Below are 20,875 nucleotides of genomic sequence, written 5' to 3' on the forward strand. Positions count from 1 at the left end.
CATGTGAAGATACAATTTCATTTTTCTCAAAGCTTTGTTGGAGGTATAGAAGAAAGTCTAGACATGATACTGGATTAAGAACTAACAACAAGAAGTTAGTGGATTATAATAGCAGGAAAGAATAATCTTCTGAATACTTTGTTGGGCTTACCTTGTATGTCAAATGTCAGCTCTTTTTTCTGCATATTTTCTGAAGACAATAGCATTGTTGATAGTTTTGCCTGAGCATTTGCAAGGATGCTTTGTTGAAACCAGTCTGTCTTTGGCACATGGAGGCAGGACTGCAGTTGAAAGAGCAGAAAGGAAATGCCAGGGAAGTTTCTCCAAAACTATAATATTTGTTTACATTTTTGTGTGGGTGAGAGAAACAAAGCCACTTGTTAAGTGACAGAGTATTGAAAACATACGTCACAAGATGTTACTGCCAAAAAACCTTAAAATTTACACTGTTTTATGCAACCTGGCACAAGGTGTACCCCCTTTGGGTTAGTCATCCTATCAGGTCTGCTTGGTTGAGGAGGCTTATTAGAAGATTGTGTGATGATGAGAAGAGAAATAAAGAAACTGAAGGATGACTTTCCCAGAGTTGTATTTTACAAACACTTTAGACAAGTTGCCCCAGATCTTTAGAGGGATAAACCATTCTCCTGTAACCTCTTGCCTTTTTATGCTCTCCTTTCACCATTTCTACAGCATAGGCTCAGGGAAGACAAAGAATATAGATTTCCTTTGAGAATCTTGGCAGAATAAGGTATAATGTTAGGAACAAAATGGGCTTTGGGGGGGGGGGGTTACATGTGTGATACTAGCACCCTACATATAGACCATCCAAAACTTGTCACGTGACTTTCAGAAACTAACAGCCGTCCAGATGATAAACATTTACCCAGTATGGGACTCTACACCATTCCTTATTTTAAAATTTCATTCCTTATTTTCTGCCTTAGGCTGAAATGGTGATTTTTAAAGTGAATAAGTTTCTAATCATAAGTTGTCCCTAAATATTATGCGATCTTTTTAAACGAAGAGAGAAGGCAATATCCTGGATAATTACCTTGGTAGTTCAATGGTCCTCTCTTTGCAAATTGTCTCTAAAAGACAAGTAAATTTAGTGTGCAGGTGCACTTTGCCTGACCTGTGTATCTCTCTGATCATGATCATTTAACCTACTTATCTGCTTGTGGAATTTCACTGTTTAAAGATTATTCTTCTTTCTGTCCAAATGATGTATAGGCATGTTATACTTTATTAAAGAGTTACCACTTGTCACTGCAAAGCTATCTGCATTCCTATGGTAGTAAAAATGATTACAATAGACTTCGTATTTATAGCTATACAGGTAATACCATAAATAGAAGACATGATGATTGTAGTCTCTCTCTTTCATATTTCAGTTGGTCATAATGTCCTCAAAACCTTTTTTTCTGGGCAAAAATTCATACTAGGTACTTTCTTTGCCCCTCTTTTGACATAGTTGAGCTGAATTACATAAGCCATTTAAAATTATTCAAATATAAGATAAATGCAATCATTTTTCTTCTAAGAAAATGGTTTTGAACTATATATCATTCCTTTAACTCAAAGCCAATAGAAGTTATAAACTTCAATTTTTGCATGATTATAGTCCTCATGAAGGAAGGAGAACAGAGCCAAGTCTAAAGAATAACAATTAAATATTTTTTTAATGCTGAAAATTATAGTTTTGTGTCTTTGCATATTTTTAGTTCTGTTAAACCATCTTACTGACTTTATAAGTCATTTCATTTCATGTTATCCAAGATATAAAGAGACTGAAATAAGGCATGCCCAATGAAATGTACCTTAAATACAGAAAAAATATCTAACTCACTTCCTGACTTAAAAATAATTTATTTGAGGCCATTGCAGCTAGACAGTGATGTTATGATATATTATACATGTGTCTTAGGCTGATAATGCTATCTACACTACTAAGAATGGATTCCATAGAAAGAAGAGTCGTCAGGAAATCTAATCAGCTGTTGTTGAATAGTTGGGGCAAACTGACCAGCAATTATGTGATAGGAAATAAAGGAATAGCTGAAACTTTTCTTGTATCTCAAATGGATAAAAATTAGAAATTTTATTTTGGAAGCAAAGAAGAAAGAGGAATTGAAGGTGACCCAGGGTTTAATTTAAGATCTGAAAAACTCTGGGCACTGCGATGTCATTCACCCCTGTGAAATGCAGAAGGGAATTAGGTTTTGAAAGAAAGACACATTCTCCCCGGACATGATGAGTCTGAGGTCCATATAATATATTGTTGTAGTCACATGTAGACAGCTAGAAATGTAGAACAGGAAGATGCGTTAAAAAATCAAATGAAGGCCTGGCGTGGTGGCTCACACCTGTAATCCCAGCACTTTGGGAGGCCGAGTCAGGAAGATCACTTGAGGTCAGGAGTTCAAGACCAGCCTGACCAACACGGTGAAACCCCATCTCCACTAAAAATACAAAAAGTTAGGCGGGCGTGGTGACACGTGCCTGTAATTCCAGCTATTTGGGAGGCTGAGGCAGGAGAATGACTTGAATCCGGGAGGTGGAGGTTGCAGTGAGCCAAGATCATGCCATTGCACTCCAGCCTGGGCAACAATAGTGAAATGCTATATATATATATATATACACAAACACACACACACACACTCAAATTAAATATAAAATCACAAGCAGAGTTATAGATTAGAAAGTCCTTAGGACTCTAAGGAGAGTTCTCTAAGGAAAAAGAGGAAGACTTCCACGGGAAGCTGGCGAGGATAGCAGAAGCATCCAACTCTTCCTGCTACCCTGATGTTTCTCTTCTGTTCCTAGATTCCAAATAAAATAGAAATTAAATGGACAAAATTGTGTTTTCATGGGGGATATAAATCATTATAAAGTCTAGAAAATGTGTTCCACTTGATTCCTCCTTTGTACTTGACCTTGCTTTGTTTTTCTGTCTAAAGTTTCTGTCTGCCATCAAATACATGTGCTTGTTTATGTGTTTGTAGTCTCTCCCTATTAGGTATATAAGATGATACATAAATCATGAGGTTCAAAATTTATATGCTTCTATCAGAGTAGCCTCAGCTCTCAAAAAATAATTGTTAAATGAGTATAATTTCCATGACAAAACTTGGAGAAACTTCGGTTAGCTATGAAAGGCATAGAAATTGAAAAAGGGAGTGAGAATCTTCTAGAAATTCCCCAAACATCATTTATAGACATTCATGAAGGACATTATGGCAAAAGTCAATTTATCTAATCATAGTGGTAAGAGCAGATTAGAGAAAAGGCAGCGGTAGGAGATATGAATGAAGTTGGTGAAGCTTCCACATAGAGTGGACACCTGCAGTAGCTGAAAATATAGTAACAGGGTTTCCAACTGAAGGAACAGCTAGAGGAATAGAAAAGTTTCATCTGGGTTACCTTGCAGAGTGGATTGCTGCCTTAGCAAAAACCTGTTAAGCTTGTTCCCAACAGGACTACAAACAATGGGAAACTCTGCATCACATGGTTTTCTTCTCCAGGGCACTAAAATAAAATGAGCAGAAAATTTTTACAATGATAGAGAAAAAGTACTAGACCTATCAAAATATACAGGAGTCAGAAATTACACCTAAGTATCAAAGTGGACATCATATTTATGAAACTAAATCTGGTTTCCAATAAAAACATAATGTATGATTGGTAAAGGCTGTACAGTAATAAAAATACACATTTGTGGATTAAAAGCCATACTGGAGGCCATAGAAAGGATATGAAATACTTGCAAAACTAGAATTAACAAAATAGAAAGTGAACTAATGAATTTTTTTTCAGAAGAGAATTGATGAATGAGAAAAAGAGATCCATAAAACAGATTCAAAAAATACAATTCACATATGGAAATTCTAAAAAGATAATAAATTAATAAATATTTTCAAAAGAAAAATATTATCTATTGATCTATCTATTGATCTATCTATATATCTATGTGTTTGGTGATCTATTTATCATGTTTTTGTTCTTTTGAAAACATATATAATACATAATTTATGTATAATTATGTATATCATTATATATTATATTAAATATATTATATATAACATAATGTATAATATATAATAATATATAATGATATATATAATATATAATGTTATATATAATGTATAATATATAATTATATATTATATAATATATATATAAAATAGTGGAATTATATAGTAGTGGAATATTCCACTACTAGTGGAATAAAATAAAAATGAACTTTTAACTTTCAAATCATTACAGCAAATAAAATGTATTATATATTATGAGAAGGAAGGGATTTTAAAGTAAAAAGTATGCAGAGAAAAGAAGAGAAATGAAAACACAGAGACTGGCTAATATATAACCTGTAGTGTTTGAGATATATGGTGTCAATGGTAATCATAAACTGTGAGGTGGGGTTAGTCAACCATCAACTCAAGGCAAGTCATATATGACCCAGAGCCGATTGAAGGGGAGGCCAGGACACCTTGGGAAAGACATTACAGTGACACAGCTGGTATATATAGTAGTAATTCCCTTGATTATTCACCAAAGAGATCTACGGCCATTTGAACAAAGTCACTCTCCTCTAGGCAAATATATTCTGATGGAAGCATACTCAACAAGAAGGCAGTAAACTAAGAAAGAGGAGGACCTGGGAAGTAAAAGTAGAAAAGTCACATAGAAAAATATTGAAAGGAAGTCCCAGAATGAACACTTTGGGTCTTGGCCAAAGCAGGAGAATGAATTATGTAGGACAACCTTTAGAAAGTAAGTTAAGTAATTTGAGCAGTTGGGAGAAAATAAGACTGAAAAGAGTTTTACAGTTCTGACAGGACATCAAGCAAAAAATGTATATATACATAATAAAGTTAGGTATATAAATGTTTTGTAAGTAAAAAACATGAGGTAGTATTTAAGAACAGATTAACATTATAAAAATATAATCCACTTCCTGGTGTTATATTAAAAATTGTATTTAGTTACAATAGTTGAATAAATACTTTAACTAAATGTTGATTTAAAAAATACTTGGAAAATAAAGAAATGTATTATGAATGTGCTACCTGAATTCTCTCCAATCACATGGAAAGCCATACATATTTATTAAGGATTTCTTTCAGATTTCAGAAATCAGATTTCTGAAATATACACATATCACAGTTGATTTGTGTATTTAATGGCCTGGCACTTACTCCTTTTCAATATATTGGAAAGACAATTTTGTTTTATAATCAAATAAATGGAACTTAACAAAATGTAAATATTGATAAAAAGTTAAATGTTTGAAACTTTTTAAAAGATCTGCAAAAAATATTTTGCAGTAGAAGACAGCAAAACCATATGACATGTCATATAAAAAATAAAATAAATAAATTATGAGGGGGAGATAAAGCAAGATGGCTGAATAGCAGCCTCCAGTGATCATGACCCCTGCAGGAACACCAAATTGAACAACTATCCACACAAAAAAGCACATTCATAAGAACCGAAAATCAAGTAGGTGATCATAGCACCTGATTTAAGATCTTATTAAGGAAGGAGGCGCTGAGGAGCGTAGGAAAGACAGCCTTGAATTGCTGCTGCTACCCCTCCTTCCAACCCCCCAGGGGCATGAAGAGTCTGTGTGCTTAGGGGAGGGAGAGCACAGTGATTGTGGGACTTTGCATTGGAACTCAGTGCTGCCCTGTCACAGCAGGAAGTAACACAAGGCAGAACTCTGCCCACCAAGGGAGCATTTAGACCATCTCTAGCCAGAGGCAAAACATCAATCCCAGTGGTCAGAACTTAAGTTCTGGCAAGCCCTGCCACCACGAGCTGAAGTGTTCTGGGGTCCTAAGTAAACTTGAAAGGCATTCTAGGCCACAACGACTGCGATTCCTGAGCAAGTTATTGTGCTGTGCTGGGCTCAAAGCCAGTGGACTTGGGGAGCATGCAACCTAGTGAGACATTAGCTGGGGTGGCCAAGGGAGTGCTTGCCTCACTCATCTCCCAACCCTGGGAAGTGCAGCTCACAGCTCCAGGAGAGACTCCTTTACTCTGCTTGAGGAGAGAAGAGGGAAGAGTAAAGAGAACTCTGTCTTGCAACTTGTATGCCAGGGTAGCAACAGTAGAACAGGGCACCAGGCAGAGTGCTGAGGCCTTCATTTCAGGCCCTAGCTCCTGGACAACATTTCTAAACTCACCCTGGGCCAGAAGGAAAACTGCTCTCTTGAAGGAAAGGACCCAGTCTTGGCAGAATCCATCACCTTTTGACTAAAGAGCCCTGGGGCCCTGACTAATCAGCAGTAGTAGCAAGAGAGTACTTGTAACAAGCCTTGGGTGAGACTCAGAGCTGTGCTGGTTACACGTGTGAACCAGTACATTGCCCACTGTGGTGGCTATGGGGCAAGACCCCATCTGCTTGAGGAAAGGAGAAGGAAGAGTAAAGGGAATTTTGTCTTGCAACTTGGATGCTAACTTGGCCACAGTTGGGTAGAATACCAGGTGGGATCCTAGGATCCTTGATTCTAAGCCTTGGCTTCTGGATGGCATTTACGGACCTACACTGGGTCAGAGGGGAGCCCACTTCTCTGAAGAGAGAACCTCGGGTCTGGCAGCATTCACCACAAGCTGACTGAAGAGCCTTTAGGTCTTGAGTGATCATCAGCAGTAACCAGGTTACTACTTGCCACCAGCCTGAGGTGGTGGTGGGCATGGGGAGAGACTCCTCAGCTTGAGGAAAGAAGAAAAAGGAGTGGGAAGGACTTTGTTTCATTCATGACTTGGGTGCCAGCTCACTCAAAGTAGAATGGAGTGCAAGGTAGATTCCTAAGGTTCTTGACTCCAAGGCCTGGCTCATTGATAACATCTTTGGACCAACCTGGGGCCAGGAGGAACCCTCCACCCAGAAAAGAAGGGCAAAAGCCTGGCTGGATTTGCCACCTGTTGATTGTAAAGGCCTAAGGCCTTTAGTGAACATAGGTGGTAGCCAGGCAGTGGTCACTGAGGGCCTTGGGGAAACCCAGTGCTATGCTGGCTTTACATCTGACCCAGCACAGTCCCAGTAGTGATGACCACGGGGTACTTGTGTCATCCATCTCCCATCTCCAGGAAATTCAACACACACACACACACACACACACACACACGCACACACACAGAGAGAGTGAGAGAGAGAGAAGCGAGAGACTCTGTTTGAGAGGAACTAAGGGAAGAGAACAAGAGAATCTCCCTGGTAATCCAGGGAATTCTGGATCTTACCCAAGGCCACCAAGGCAATACCTCTACAAGTCTGCAAGAGTCACAGCATTATTGAGCTTGGAATGTCCCTTAAAGTAGATATGGCTGTAGTGACCAAAGATCTAGATCACAACACCCAAGTTCCTTTGAATACCTGGAAAGCCTTCTGATGAAAGATGTGTACTAATAAGCCCAGATTGTGAAGACTGTAATAAATATCTAACTCTTCAATGCCCAGGCACCAACAAATATTTACAAGCGTCAAGACCATCCAGGAAAACATGACCTCACCAGATAAACTAAATAAGGCACTAGTGACCAATTCAGGAGAGAGAGAGATATGTGACCTTTCAGAGAGAGAAGTGAAAATAGCCATTTTAATAGCCATTTTGAGAAAACTCAATGAAATCCAAGGTAACACAGAAAAAGAATTCAGAATACTATCAGGTAAATTTTTGAAAGGGATTGAAATAATTAATAAAGCAGAAATTCTGGAGCTGAAAAATGTAATTGACATTCTGAAGAATGCATGAGTCTCTTAGTAGCAAAATTGATCAAGAAGAAGAAAAAATTAGTGAGCTTGAAGCCAGGTTACTTGAAAATATAGAGCCAGAGGAAAAAAAAGAAAAAAGCATACAAAAGAATGGAGCATGCCTACAAAATCTCCAAATAATACCAAAAGGGCAAATCTAAGAGCCTTTGGCATTAGGGTGGAGGTAGAAAGAGATGTTAGGGTAGAACATTTATTCAAAGGGATAATAATAAAGAACTTTCTAAAACTAGAGAAAGATATCAATATTCAAGTACGAGAATGCTATAGAGCACTAACTAGATTTAACCCAAAAAAGACTACTACCTCAATATATTTAATAATCAAACTCCCTGATATGGTTTGGCTCTCTGTCACCGCCCAAATCTCATATTGGATTGTACTCCCATAATTCCCATGTGTTGTGGGAGGGACCCAGTGGGAGATAATTTGAATCATGGGGGCAGTTTCCCCCATACTGTTCTTATGGTGGTGAATAAGTCTTATGAGATCTGATGGTTTTATCAGGGGTTTCTGCTTCTGTATCTTCCTCATTTTCTCTTGTCACTGCCATGTAAGAAGTGCCTTTCACCTCCCGCCGTGATTCTGATGCCTCTCTAGTCATGTGGAACTGTAAGTCTTGGTTATGTCTTTATCAGCTGTGTGAAAACAAATTGTAGATGCATAAAAAATGTAATTTGTAAGTTACACTGTAACTGGTATCAGTAGAGTAGGGCGTTGCTAAAAAGATAACTGAAAATGTGGAAATGACTTTGGAACTGGGTAATAGGCAGAGATTGAAACAGTGTGGAGGGCTCAGTGGAAGACAGGAAAATGTGGGAAAGTGGAATTTCTTGGAGACTTGTTGAATGCCTTTGACAAAACTGCTAATAATGATATGGACAATGAAATCCAGGCTGAGGTGGTCTCAGATGGATATGAGGAACCTGCTGGGAACTGGAACAAAGGTGATTCTTGTTACGTTTTAGCAAAGAGATTGGTGGCATTTTGCCCTGCCCTAGAGATTTATGGAACTTTGAACTTGAGAGAGAAGATTTAGGGCATCTGGAAGAGAAATTTCTAATCAGCACAGCATTCAAGAGGTGACTTGGATGCTGGTAAAGGCATTCAGTTTCAAAAGAGAAATGGAGCATAAAAGTTTGGAAAATTTGCCATCTGACAATTTGGTAGAAAAGAAAATCTCGTTTTCTGAGGAGAAATTCAAGCCAGCTGCAGATATTTGCATAAGTGATGAGGAGCCATATGTTAATCCCCAAGACAATGTGGGAAAATGTCTCCAGGGCATGTCAGAGACATTTGTGGCAGCCTCTCCCATCACAGACCTGGAGGTCTAGGAGAAAAAAATGGTTTTGTGGGCAGGGCCCAGAGCCCCTGGGCTGTATGTAGTCTAGGAACTTGGTGCCCTGTGTCCCAGCTGCTCCAGCCCTTGCTGAAAGGGGCAAATGTAGAGCTCAGGCCATGGCATTAGAGGGTGCAAGCCCGAAGCCTTGGCAACTTCCACGTGGTGTTGAGTGTGCCAGTGCACAGAAGTCAAGAATTGGGGTTTGGGAACCTCCACCTAGATTTCAGAAGATGTATGGAAATACCTGGATGCCCAGCCAGAAGTTTGCTGCAGGGGCAGGGCTCTCATGAAGCACTTTGGCTAGGGTGGTGCAGAAGGAAAATGTGGGGTCAGAGCCCCCACACAGAGTCCCTACTGGGGCACTGCCTAGTGGAGCTGTGACAAGAGGGCCACCATTCTCCAGAACCCAGAATGGTAGATCCATCTACGGCTTGCACTGTGCACCGAGAAAAGCCACAGACACTCAAAGCCAGCCTGTGAAAGCAGCTGGAATAGAGGCTGTATCCTGAAAAGCCACAGGGGCAGAGCTGCCTAAGACCAGGGGAACCCACCTCTTGCATCAGCATGACCTGGATGTGAGAGCTGGAGTCAAAGGAGATCATTTTGGAGCTTTAAATTTTGACTGCCCTGCTGGATTTTGGACTTGCATGGGGTCTGTAGCCCCTTTGCTTTCTCCCACTTGAAAATGGCTGTATTTACCTAATACCTGTACTTTCATTGTATCTAGGAAGAAACTAGCTTGCTTTTGATTTTACAGGACCATAGGCAGAGGGGCTTGCATTGTCTCAGATGAAACTTTAGACTGTGGACTTTTGGGTTAATACTGAAATGAGTTAAGACTTTGGGGGACTGTTGGGAAGGCATGATTGATTTTGAAATGTGAGTACATGAGATTTGGAAGGTCAGGGAAGGAACGAGATGGTTTGGCTCTGTGTCCCCACCCAAATCTCATCTTAAATTGTACTTCCATAATTCCCATGTATTGTGGGAAGGATCCAGTGGGAGATAATTTGAATCATGGGGGCAGTTTTCCCCATACTGTTTTCATGGTAGTGAATAAGTCTCACGAGATCTGATGGTTTTATCAGGGGTTTCTGCTATTGCATCTTCCTCATTTTCTCTTACCATTGCTATGTAAGAAGTGCCTTTCACATCCTGCCATGATTCTGATGCCTCCTTAGCCATGTGGAACTGTTAAGTCCAATTAAACCTCTTTTTCTTCCCAGTCTTGGTTATGTCTTTATCAGCAGCATGAAAACAAACTAATACACTTTCAAAGATCAAGGATAAAGAAAGGATCTTAAAAGCAGCAAGAGAAAAGAAACAAATAACATACAAAGGAACTCCAATACATCTGGTAGCAGACTTCTCAGTGGAAACTTTATAGGTTGGGGGAGAGTGGCATGACATACTTTTATCCTAGAATAGTATACCCAACAAAACTGTCCTTCAAACATGAAGAAACAAAGTATGTCCCAGACAAACAAAAGCTGAAGGACTTCATCAACAGCAGACCTACAAGAAATGGTAAAGAGAGTTCTTCAATCTGAAAGAAAAGGATATTAATGAGCAATAAGCAATCATCTGAAGGTACAAAACTCCCTGGTAATAGCAAGTACACAGAAAAACACAGAATGTTATAACACTGTGATTGTGGTGTGTGAACCACTTATATCTTGAGTAGAAAGACTAAAATATGAACCTTTTAAAAATAATAACTACAAAAACTTTTCAAGATATTGTATAATAAGATATATTTAGAAACAGAAAGTTAAAAAGCAGGGGAAAGAAGGTAAAGTATAGAGATTTTATTAGCTTTATCTTTGCTTATTTTTTGGGTTAAAATTAGTTCATGCAATCAGTGTTGTCATCAGTTTAATATAATGGGTTATATTATTTGCAAGCCTCATGGTAATCTCAAATCAAAAAACATACAAAAGATACCTAAAAAATAAAAAGCAAGAAATGGAAACACATCACCAGAGAAAGTCCTCACTAAGACGAAGAGAAGAATAAAGGAAAGAAGGGCAAGAATACCACAAAACAACCAGAAAACAAACAACAAAATGGCAAAAGTCCTTGCATATTAATAATAGCATTGAATGTAAATGGACTAAACTGTCCAATCAAAAGACAAAGAATGACTGAGTGGATGAAAAGAAATCAAGACCCGATGATCTGTTGCCTACAAGAAACAGGCTTCACCTACAAAGGCAAACATAGGGTGAAAAAAATATTACATGCAAGTGAAAACCAAAAAATAGCAGTAAAAGATATATTCGTTCAGACAAATAGATTTCAAGACAAAAGCTAGAAAAAGTGACAAAGGTCATTATATAATGATAAAGTGGTCAATTCAGCAAGAGGATATAACAATTGTTAATTTATATACACCCAACTGGAACACCCAGGTATATAAAGAAAATATTAGTGCTGAAGAGATAGACCTCAGTACAATAGCAGTTGGAGACATCAACACCCCATTTTCAGCATTAGACAGATCATCCAGAAAAAAATAGTAAACAAGGAAATGCTGGACTTAATCTGAACTATAGACCAAATGGACCTAATAGTTATTTTCAGAACATTCATCCAATGAATCCAGAATACACATTCTTCTCCTCAGCACATGGATCATTCTTAAGGATAGACCATATGTTAAGCTACAAACACATCTTTAAAAATTAAGAAAAAATTGTATTAAGTATCTTCTTTAACAACAATGGTAAAAAACTAGGAATCAATAACAAGAGAAATTTTGGAAACTATACATACAACACATAGAAATTAAACAATATGCTCTGAAAGAACAAGTAGGTCAATGAAAAGATTAAGAAAAAAACTGGAAAAAAAATTTAAACTAATGCAAATGGAAATACAACATATGGAAACCTGTGGGATACAGTGAAAGTAGTGCTACAAGGAAGGTTTATAGCAATAGGCACCTACATCAAAAAAGTAGAAAAATTTCAAATAAACAACCTAATGATGCACCTTAACAAACTTGAAAAGCAAGAGGAAACCAAAATCAAAATTAGTAGAAAAAAAGAAATAATAAATATCAGAGCAGAAATAAATGAAGCTGAAACAATGACAAAAAAAAGCAATAGCAAAGATCAATGAAACCAAAAGTTGGTTTTTCAAAAAGATAAATTTGACAAAACTTTAGCCCAACTAAGAAAAAAAGAGAGAAAACCCAAACAAATAAAATCAGGGATAAAAAGGGAGACATTACAACCGATGCCATAGAAATTCAAAGAATCATTAGAGGGTAATATGAGCAACTAAATGCCAATAAATTGAAAAACTGAGAATAAATGTATAAATTCCTAGACACATACAACCTACCAAGATTGAACCATGAAGAAATTAAAAACCTGATAAGACCACTTGGGCACGGTGGCTCACGCCTGTAATCCCAGCACTTTGGGAGGCTGAGGCAGGTGGATCATGAGGTCAGAAGATCCAGATCATCCTGGCTAACACAGTGAAATGAAACCCTGTCTCTACTAAAAATACAAAAAATTAGCCGGGCTTGGTAGTGGGCATCTGTAGTCCCAGCTACTCAGGAGGCAGAGGCAGGAGAATGGCGTGAACCTGGGAGAAAGAGCTTGCGGTGAGCCTAGATGGCACCACTGCACTCTAGGTTGGGTGAGATGGAGTGAGACTCCATCTCAAAAAAAAAAAAAAAAAAAAAAAAAAAAAAATGTAATGAAATCATTGACAATCTAGAAAATCAAGGGAAGAAAGTGAAAGATAATCACCTCTAAAAACACTGCCCTTATACAATCTTTTATATAACTTTCATACAGTTATAGCATTTTTTACATGTGTTCTGATACTTTATGTACATATGAATATGTTTTACATAATTGTTATAATTTGTACATATAGTCCTGTTTCATATTTTACACTGTAATCAACTTTTATATGATTACATAGTTATTACTCCATTCAACAAATATTAGTTGGTTCCTTCTGTATGCAGAGTATATATTGATAAAGAAAATAGGATCTTTGAGAAACTCCCAGTTTTACATGGAAAATAGCATGAGATCATTACAATTAAATGTACTAACTTGTATGATGGGATAAACACAGACAAATATGGGAACACCCAGAGGAAACACCTTCCCCATGTTAGGGGTCAGGGTAGGGATCTTAAAGGAGGATGTGCCATTTAAGCTGAGAGGAAAAGGTCAAGTGAGAGGTAGGTTAATGGAAGTTGACGAGTGTTTCAGGAAGAAGGAATACTCTGTGCAAAGAGCCTGGGGCTAGAGGGAAGAAACGGTAGTGTATTCAGAAAGCTGGGAGGGAGCTGTGTGATACTACTGGGGTTAAGCAGGTTATGCAGAGCCTTAAGTATCTGAAAGTATAATGCACATCAAGAGGGGTAGCTTTTAAAATATAAACATATGTCAAAAAGCCTTGAAAATGGATGTTGTAAAGGGATTAAAGGCATAAAGTCCAGGTAGAATACCGTTGAAAAATAATAAGGGTACCAGTAAGAGTAATGAGGTGAAGAGCTTGCATGGGAACTGTAGGGGGGAGAGATGAAAAGAGGAATCAGCAGAAAGGAAGTGAGTAGAACAAAACCAAAGTGTTGGGTGAATCTACGTATTAAGAGGTAGCAAGAGTCAACTGTAATGACTGGGGACAAAGAATGAGGACGGGGAAAGCAGTAAATGGCTATACTATTTAAGATTTTAGGAAGAATTTAAAGCCTAAAACTACACCCTCACATTCCATTTGTGTCTTATTCCCTAGTAACCAAGAATGGGTACCTTTGAAACTTCTGAAGCATCTGGCCTATTAAATATCCCCTTCTTTCCCAAGGTGCTACTGTATTGATTTCTAGATGAACCTTCTGGCCACTTCAAGTGACTTCCTTCATGGGATCCTCTGTCCCTACTCATCCTAAGGGTCAGAGCTCTCTCTCTCTCTCTCTCATGGAGTCTCGCTCTGTCACCCAAGCTGGAGTGCAGTGGTGCAATCTTGGCTCACTGCAACCTCCACCTCCCAGGTTCAAATGATTCTCCTGCCTCAGCCTCCCAAGTAGGTGGGATTACAGGTGCGCGCCACCATGCCCAGCTAATTTTTTGTATTTTTAGTAGAGACTGGGTTTTGCCACGTTGGCCAGACTGGTCTCAAACTCCTGACCTCATGATCCCCTGCCTTGGCCTCCCATAGTGCTGGGATTATAGGCATGAGCAACTGCGCTGGGCCAAGGTCACAGTTCTCTACTGTTCTGTCATTAGTTCTTTTCTCCCAGTCCCTGTTTCCTTGGCAATCTCATTTATGAGTGAGATAGGTGCTGATGGCACCCAAATACATACGTATCTCTAAACCAGACCTTTTACCTAAATGTCAAATCCATTTTTAAAAATGAATTACAGCATATTTAATTTATCTTTCCAGCATGGGCTCCTCCACATCAACTTAACTATAACTGAATTATTTGCATCTCCATTCAAGCTTGCTCCTTTTCATGTATTCCTTATTTTGGAGTCTAGACCCATAATCTATCTAATCAGTTATTCCACCAAGTCAGAAACAGAGAGCTATCTTTAACCTTCTCTTCTCTTTCCTCTTTATCACTTCCCCAACCTCTGCATATCTAATCAGTAATCAAAACCTAAGAATTCTATTTCTTGCATATCTCTCAGGTGTGTGGTCATTCACCCAGACCTTCTCACCTTTCATCTCTGACTAACTTGTTAGTTGTTGCCTTAGTTAATATTCTCTTTATTCCTGGCGGACCTTCCTAACTGATCTACCTTGACTCTTCCTTGTACACTTTCCAGATGAATGTCCCATTCTCCATATGCAATGATACTTGAGCCAAAAGGAACAACCTGTGGGAGTTTCTCTAATGCTACTTCCACATTCTTTCATTTCTTACTGTCCCTTCTCTCTAGGAGTGATCTTTATTTTTTTCCCTGATTAATTCATTCTTTCATGTTTTTGACCTTCAGTTCAAAAGATACTTTCTGTCATGAGCCCATAAATCCTGGGTTATATCCTAACTGTATGCTCTCAAAATCAGTCCTTAGATTGTTCCATGATAATTAACTCTACATAAGGCAATGACCTCTTTACATGAATAAAAATAATTCATTTTTGTTAAGTGCTTCCTATATGCATAGCACTGAACTGAGGCATTTACATTGATTTTCTCATTTAATACAATATGTCCCTGAGGAAAGCACTATTATTACCTTTATTTGAAGATGAGGAAACTGAGCTACAGAAACCCAAGGTCAAAAAGCTAATTAAGTGGCAGAGCATTGATTGAAACTTCAGTGAGTTTATAGCATAGCCACAACACAAGTGCACAGAAACAGAACATTGTTTTTAATTTTTTAAAATGGAATTTAATTTGCTTCTGAATCCTCATTTCTGCTAGGCAGCAGGAAAAAAAAAAAAAACTAAATGAAACAGATAAATAAACCAATAAACCCTCCAAGTAAAAGGAGTCAAAAGAAATCTTAATCTCTTCCCCTCCACTGTTACCCAGTTCCCAGATAGAGATACCACCACAGGCTTCAGAAAACTGCAGATTCATTTTTGGACATCCAGAGCCTCAAAGATTACCTGGAGGACAATATATATATTGAGAACAATATCACAAAAGAAGATCAATAGCTACTGAGAATGATATCGCAAACTCATATTGTGTACTTGAAGTAATCCTCAGCTCACCACCTGCTGATCATGCTTTGTTGATATAATCACCGCATTAGGAAAGGAAAAGAGCCAGCTGGCCTGGAATGAAGAAGGCTTTAGGAGACCATGGCCTGGTTAATGTGGAAGACACCAAAGGAAAAGGAGCCACATATAGTAAGGATGACAGTGACATGGCTGTCTGGATCAGATGATGAGGAGAAATGTGATGAAGGAAGAGGCTGATAAAATAATGCTTTAGGCAAGATGGGTCAAGGAAGGCCAAAAATCCTGGACTTGTTGCCAAGTCTTCTGGATGTGAAACCTTGGGATGACAGAGTCAAGGGAACAAGATTACAGGAATATGTCAGGGGAATCAGGCAGATGGCTTGGTCGGAAGCACTTCCAAACTAGTTCTGATAGGATATGCTATCAAGAGGCTCCAGAAACAGGGTGGAGTTGAAGATGATAAATTTGGTACAATGTGCTGGAAGAACAGATAACTTCTTTTGAGGACTGTGTTTAGTCAACAGACAAGACCTCTTTCAATGGGATCAAAACCCACAAAGACTCTTAATCTTATCTATCAAAGATTAATTCAGTTATTGCTAATTGACACAGGGGCTCATAGGATAATAAAGTTTATTTTCATTAAATACCTCAATTTTCCAATGTTCCTCTCTGCTGTGCCTTTGTCACCTCCGATTCCCTTTGCTTCTCCTGGGGAACAAAAGGAAGCTTCTGCATTGTCTCTGTGCTGAGAATGAGGCGTCTTGTGGTTTCTGCATTGTCTTGTAGTTTCTGGGTGCTGGCGTCAGTCCTTGCTGGGCACTGTGTGACTCACTGTCTATTCTGGTAAAAGGCCACAGTTTAAGATCTCTTGCTGCTCACTCAACCTGCTGGTGGTTTTTATTGTCTCTGAGAATCTGAGTTATCTTTATCCCTCCCCCTGTATTCTGGGAGGTAAGCTCCTCTGATCTCAAAATCTTGTGGTTTATTTCTCTTGCCCTACTTCCCCCACCACTCTGTAAATTTAACACCAAGAAAGAAGAGAGCTGAGGCCCTCACTGATATCCAGCTCTCTTCATCTCTCTTTCCAACTGCAGCACTGAAGGGGTCAAGTAGAGAAGTGGGATGAGGGTGAGGAGGAGGGGAGGGAAAATGAGAGGGAACACTCAGGTCCTGATGACCTCACTCAGGTTGTTGAAGAGAGCTCTGTACTTTTCAGTCACATGAGAAAATTGATTTCCTTTTATTTCTAGCTACTTTGATAGAGTTTCCTCATGCTTTCACTATGAAAAATTCAAATTGAATCAAAGAGGTAACTCAAAGTGTTCAGTAAAGTATATCCTTCAGAGCATTTTAGGGGGAAAACAGGACATTGGTGGTAGTTACGGGTTTGGAGATTTGTCAGGGTCTTAGTTCATATCCATTGTGAGTATGTACTGCATAAAGTAGTTGATTCAAAGACATCTGACAGGTACCATCCTTGCTGCCTTAGTTTATGCTTTCTCATAGTTACAGGTGATAGAGGTACTGTGAGTGATTTGTGATGGGAGTATAGTTTGGAATTTGATATCTGAAAGCACACTTGACATATTCCTTATCTCTTTATTTCTTCTTGGTCAGTCTCAAGTTGAATTCTACCATCTTTTACCTATTTCCTTCCTTTCTCCTCTTTTTTTTTTTTTTTTTTTTTTTTTTTACCACTGGGAACATAGGGCCAATATTTCAATAAAAGAAACACTTAACTAACAAGAAGCCTTTTCAAGTAGATGTCATCTTCTAATGGAGAATTATTGCACTATATATATGATCATAGCTATAGCAGAAACAGTTTGAGGACAAAAATGACTTGAAAGTTATTTTTTCTACACATATTTTTTCTCCAGAAACAGAAAATATCAAGTCACCTAGGCTCTTACCCTGTAGTCAATAGAAAAAATAAGGAGGAGGGGGAGGCAATATAGTTAGAAAGTGTTTTTGTTGAGGTAATATTCCACATGTCATTACTTAAATATTGATCTGTCAAGGAATCTCTCAAAATATTATTTGACTAAAATTATGACAAATCTAAAAAACTTCACTAAACATGTTAAATTTTTTTCTGATTAAAAGATAGTACTTTCTCCTTATAGTGAATTTTAAAAATTTAAGAACTACCATTGATATATTAGTCTTGAAGCTGGCACTCATGGATTTCTAGCTCTTTGGTGGCAAATATCCTCTGGCATATAGAAACTTTGTTCACATAAACTCAGAATTCAATAGCTACATGCTGGATATCTGCTGTAAATTGGCCTAACACAGAGATAAATCTAGTATAAATTTCTCCTTGTTTTCTTCTTTGTCTCCCATCAATAATCTGCTTTGTGAAGGTGAGTAAAATAGGTCAGTGTCTCAGAGAACATAGTGAGCTGACAGAATTGTAAACAGAGTGGACTCAAATGGAGATTACCAGGAAAAACAGTTACTGTCCCACTGGTAATCTGCAGTTCCACCGGACCCAAGAACAGATCTTCTGCTTTCCCAGACTTCTGTGAATGTGATTTCCATGGATATGGTTAACAGAGTGTGCCCTGTTGTAGCCTGCTGGAAGGCCGGGGCACACTCTGTTAACCACATCCATGGAAGTCACAGTCATAGAAGTCTATGATTCATAGACACTGACTGACCTTTGGGCAAGTAAGTTACCTATTTTGTCAATTACTCAGTTGCCCCATCTGCAAAAGGTAGAAAATGCAACACCAGTAACTTATAAGTTAGAAAATCTATGCCATACGTTTAGCCCACTACATCTTAAATAGTAAGAATACTCTAAACCTTAACTATTGTTAAGTCTAAATATTTTGTTCATTACCAAATATTTACAGATATAAGAACTATTGACACAGCCCCTATATAGCTTGGTGGTTTAAAGACAGATAGGGTCCTAATAGATACTCACCCATAGTCATAATGTAGAATGTGAAACACTTTTTTCTAACTTAAACATTTGCTATATAGGTACTTCCAGAGTCTTATTAGGGGCTTTAAGATCCATAAACCCCAAATAAGCCCATCACTTCCCCAGATGCATGAGTGTTCCTTAACTGCCTTGAAGGTCTGATCTGCAGGGATAAGAAAAACTATTTTCCTCTTTCTCTCTTCAATCTCTAAGCAAACTGCCTGTATTTCTAAAGGAAAACTAGAGTTCTGTTGTTTTGAATTTAACAAATGAAAAGCGGATCTTTCTAATTTTTTTTTATGCGGTAAGCCATCATTTTTAGGTATACTCTGATGTATATCATATCATCACATAAGACTCACATTAACTTCAAAGAGAACGACGCACAATGGTGCACAAAGTAGTAAGAAACATTTCCAGGACATAATGAAGTATTATCTGAAGCAGTGCTGAAGCAGATGTCTTGGGAGAGAAAACAGTAGCAGCATACCAACAGTGTGAGCTGCCACAGTCAGGCCTGGGTCACTCAGCCTTAATGAGATCACGCTGACAGCCAACCAGAAAGGCAGAGCTGAAAAAAAAAAGTTCACTGGAAGCATTGGAGCCACTGTTGCTAAGCTAAGGCCAGCTTGCACATGTGACTTGACAGAGAGTTCCGCGCATTCATAAATCTTGCCAGATTTAGGGAGCTGGGGGCATTGAGAATTAACCAAGACCCAAGTAGTCATGGAATGCAGCCTACAAGTGAAAATGTCATTTTGCTTTTTGCTCTAAGCAACCAATTCCCCCATTTCAACAATGGCCAAAATATGCCCATTACCCTTTTCTGTGACTTCTACTTTCACTCATCAGTGAACATTTAGCAAACAAACACCAAACAAAGTCATGTGTTATATGCTTGGCAAAGGAAAAGGTGACATGGGTTCTGACCCATGGAGGCATGTGGAACCCTAGGAGATGGGCCTGGGCCACTACTTCTGGGCTGCTTGAGCATTTTATTCTAGCTGCTGTTAGAGGTTTGCCATCCCCAAATTCTCTTCACATGTATTATTGTCAAGTTAGAATAACGGCCTTGTGTTTGGATTGAGCATGGTGAAAAAAGATTTTTACCATCATGGAGAGTATCTGAGCAGTAGTGAAATTCTACTCTAATTCATTCCCACCACTTCTTGGAAAACCGTGAGGCTCCATATCCTGGGGGGTTGGGTAAAGGGAGGAAAAGAGGGTCTTTATGAGGCTCAGAGTCGAGTTGAGGATCTAGTCTCCCAAATATCATTTTATAAAGATCTTTTCAGTTATAAAAGAATCCCTGGGGCTGTAGCTCCTGGGCTAGGCCTTCCGATGGGAAATACAGAAAGCCGTCAGCTCAGCCGAGTACGAAGACTAGTGATTCTGCAGAGAAAGGGGTATGGCGGGGGACGGGGGGCTGAACGGATCACCAGCCATTATTTTTAAACCTCCCTGGATCTTTTTTGTGACTGTGATACTTAAATTGTAGAGTAAAGAACAAGATGTAGTAGGAAAACAACACTTTGGAGAGAAAGCACACTTTACTGTCCCCTACACAGTCTTCTCTGGAGTGGTTAGCATAGAAGTTGCACTGCAGGATTATCCACTGCCCACTGCCTTTGCTGGCAAGTTGTTAAGGAATCTGATTAATGGAGGAAATATGGTTTTGGCATAACAATCAAGATGGGCTCTTTAGACAAAGCAGGATTTGTCTCCTTTACCCAATGCCCATTCAAGATGGACAAGCTGACATTTTTAAAATGAAAAACAGATGTTTCATCCAAAACTTTAAAAGTGTCAGGTATAGATAAAGGAGCCTGGCTACTCAGATGGACTTGATCCAAAAAGAGAATGTGAAGAAATGTGGCATTTCATCCAGTAGGCGTAAGTGTGTTCTGAAATAATTGTAGTTTACCTTTGAATCAAGGGAAATTATCCAGAATCAGGAAATTAGGAGAGAATGGCTTCTAAATGCCCTACGAGTCATCACACTACTTAATTGTTATTCTAAACAATTGATTGTCACATTATTATCTCCAAATCCCTTTTAATAAAAAGACAAATAAAACTGAACAAATTTATAACTATGCATATATTGGTAATTAAGCATTTCAATTCAGTCCACTGCACAACACTC

General features: G+C 38.5%; 1 long non-coding RNA gene across 1 annotated transcript; it reads right to left on the bottom strand.

Annotated features, from left to right (window-relative positions):
* Positions 1-203: 203 nt before the first annotated feature.
* LOC144340919 (uncharacterized) lies at positions 204-16,537 on the bottom strand. The gene is made up of 3 exons (XR_013417466.1): positions 16,442-16,537; positions 3,424-3,528; positions 204-281 (listed from the first exon to the last, which is right to left on the bottom strand). It is a non-coding gene; the product is annotated as an uncharacterized LOC144340919 (long non-coding RNA).
* Between the last annotated feature and the right edge of the window lie 4,338 nt (positions 16,538-20,875).

Source organism: Macaca mulatta, chromosome 5 (genome assembly GCF_049350105.2).
Source record: "Macaca mulatta isolate MMU2019108-1 chromosome 5, T2T-MMU8v2.0, whole genome shotgun sequence".
Classification (NCBI taxonomy): Eukaryota; Metazoa; Chordata; class Mammalia; order Primates; family Cercopithecidae; genus Macaca; species Macaca mulatta.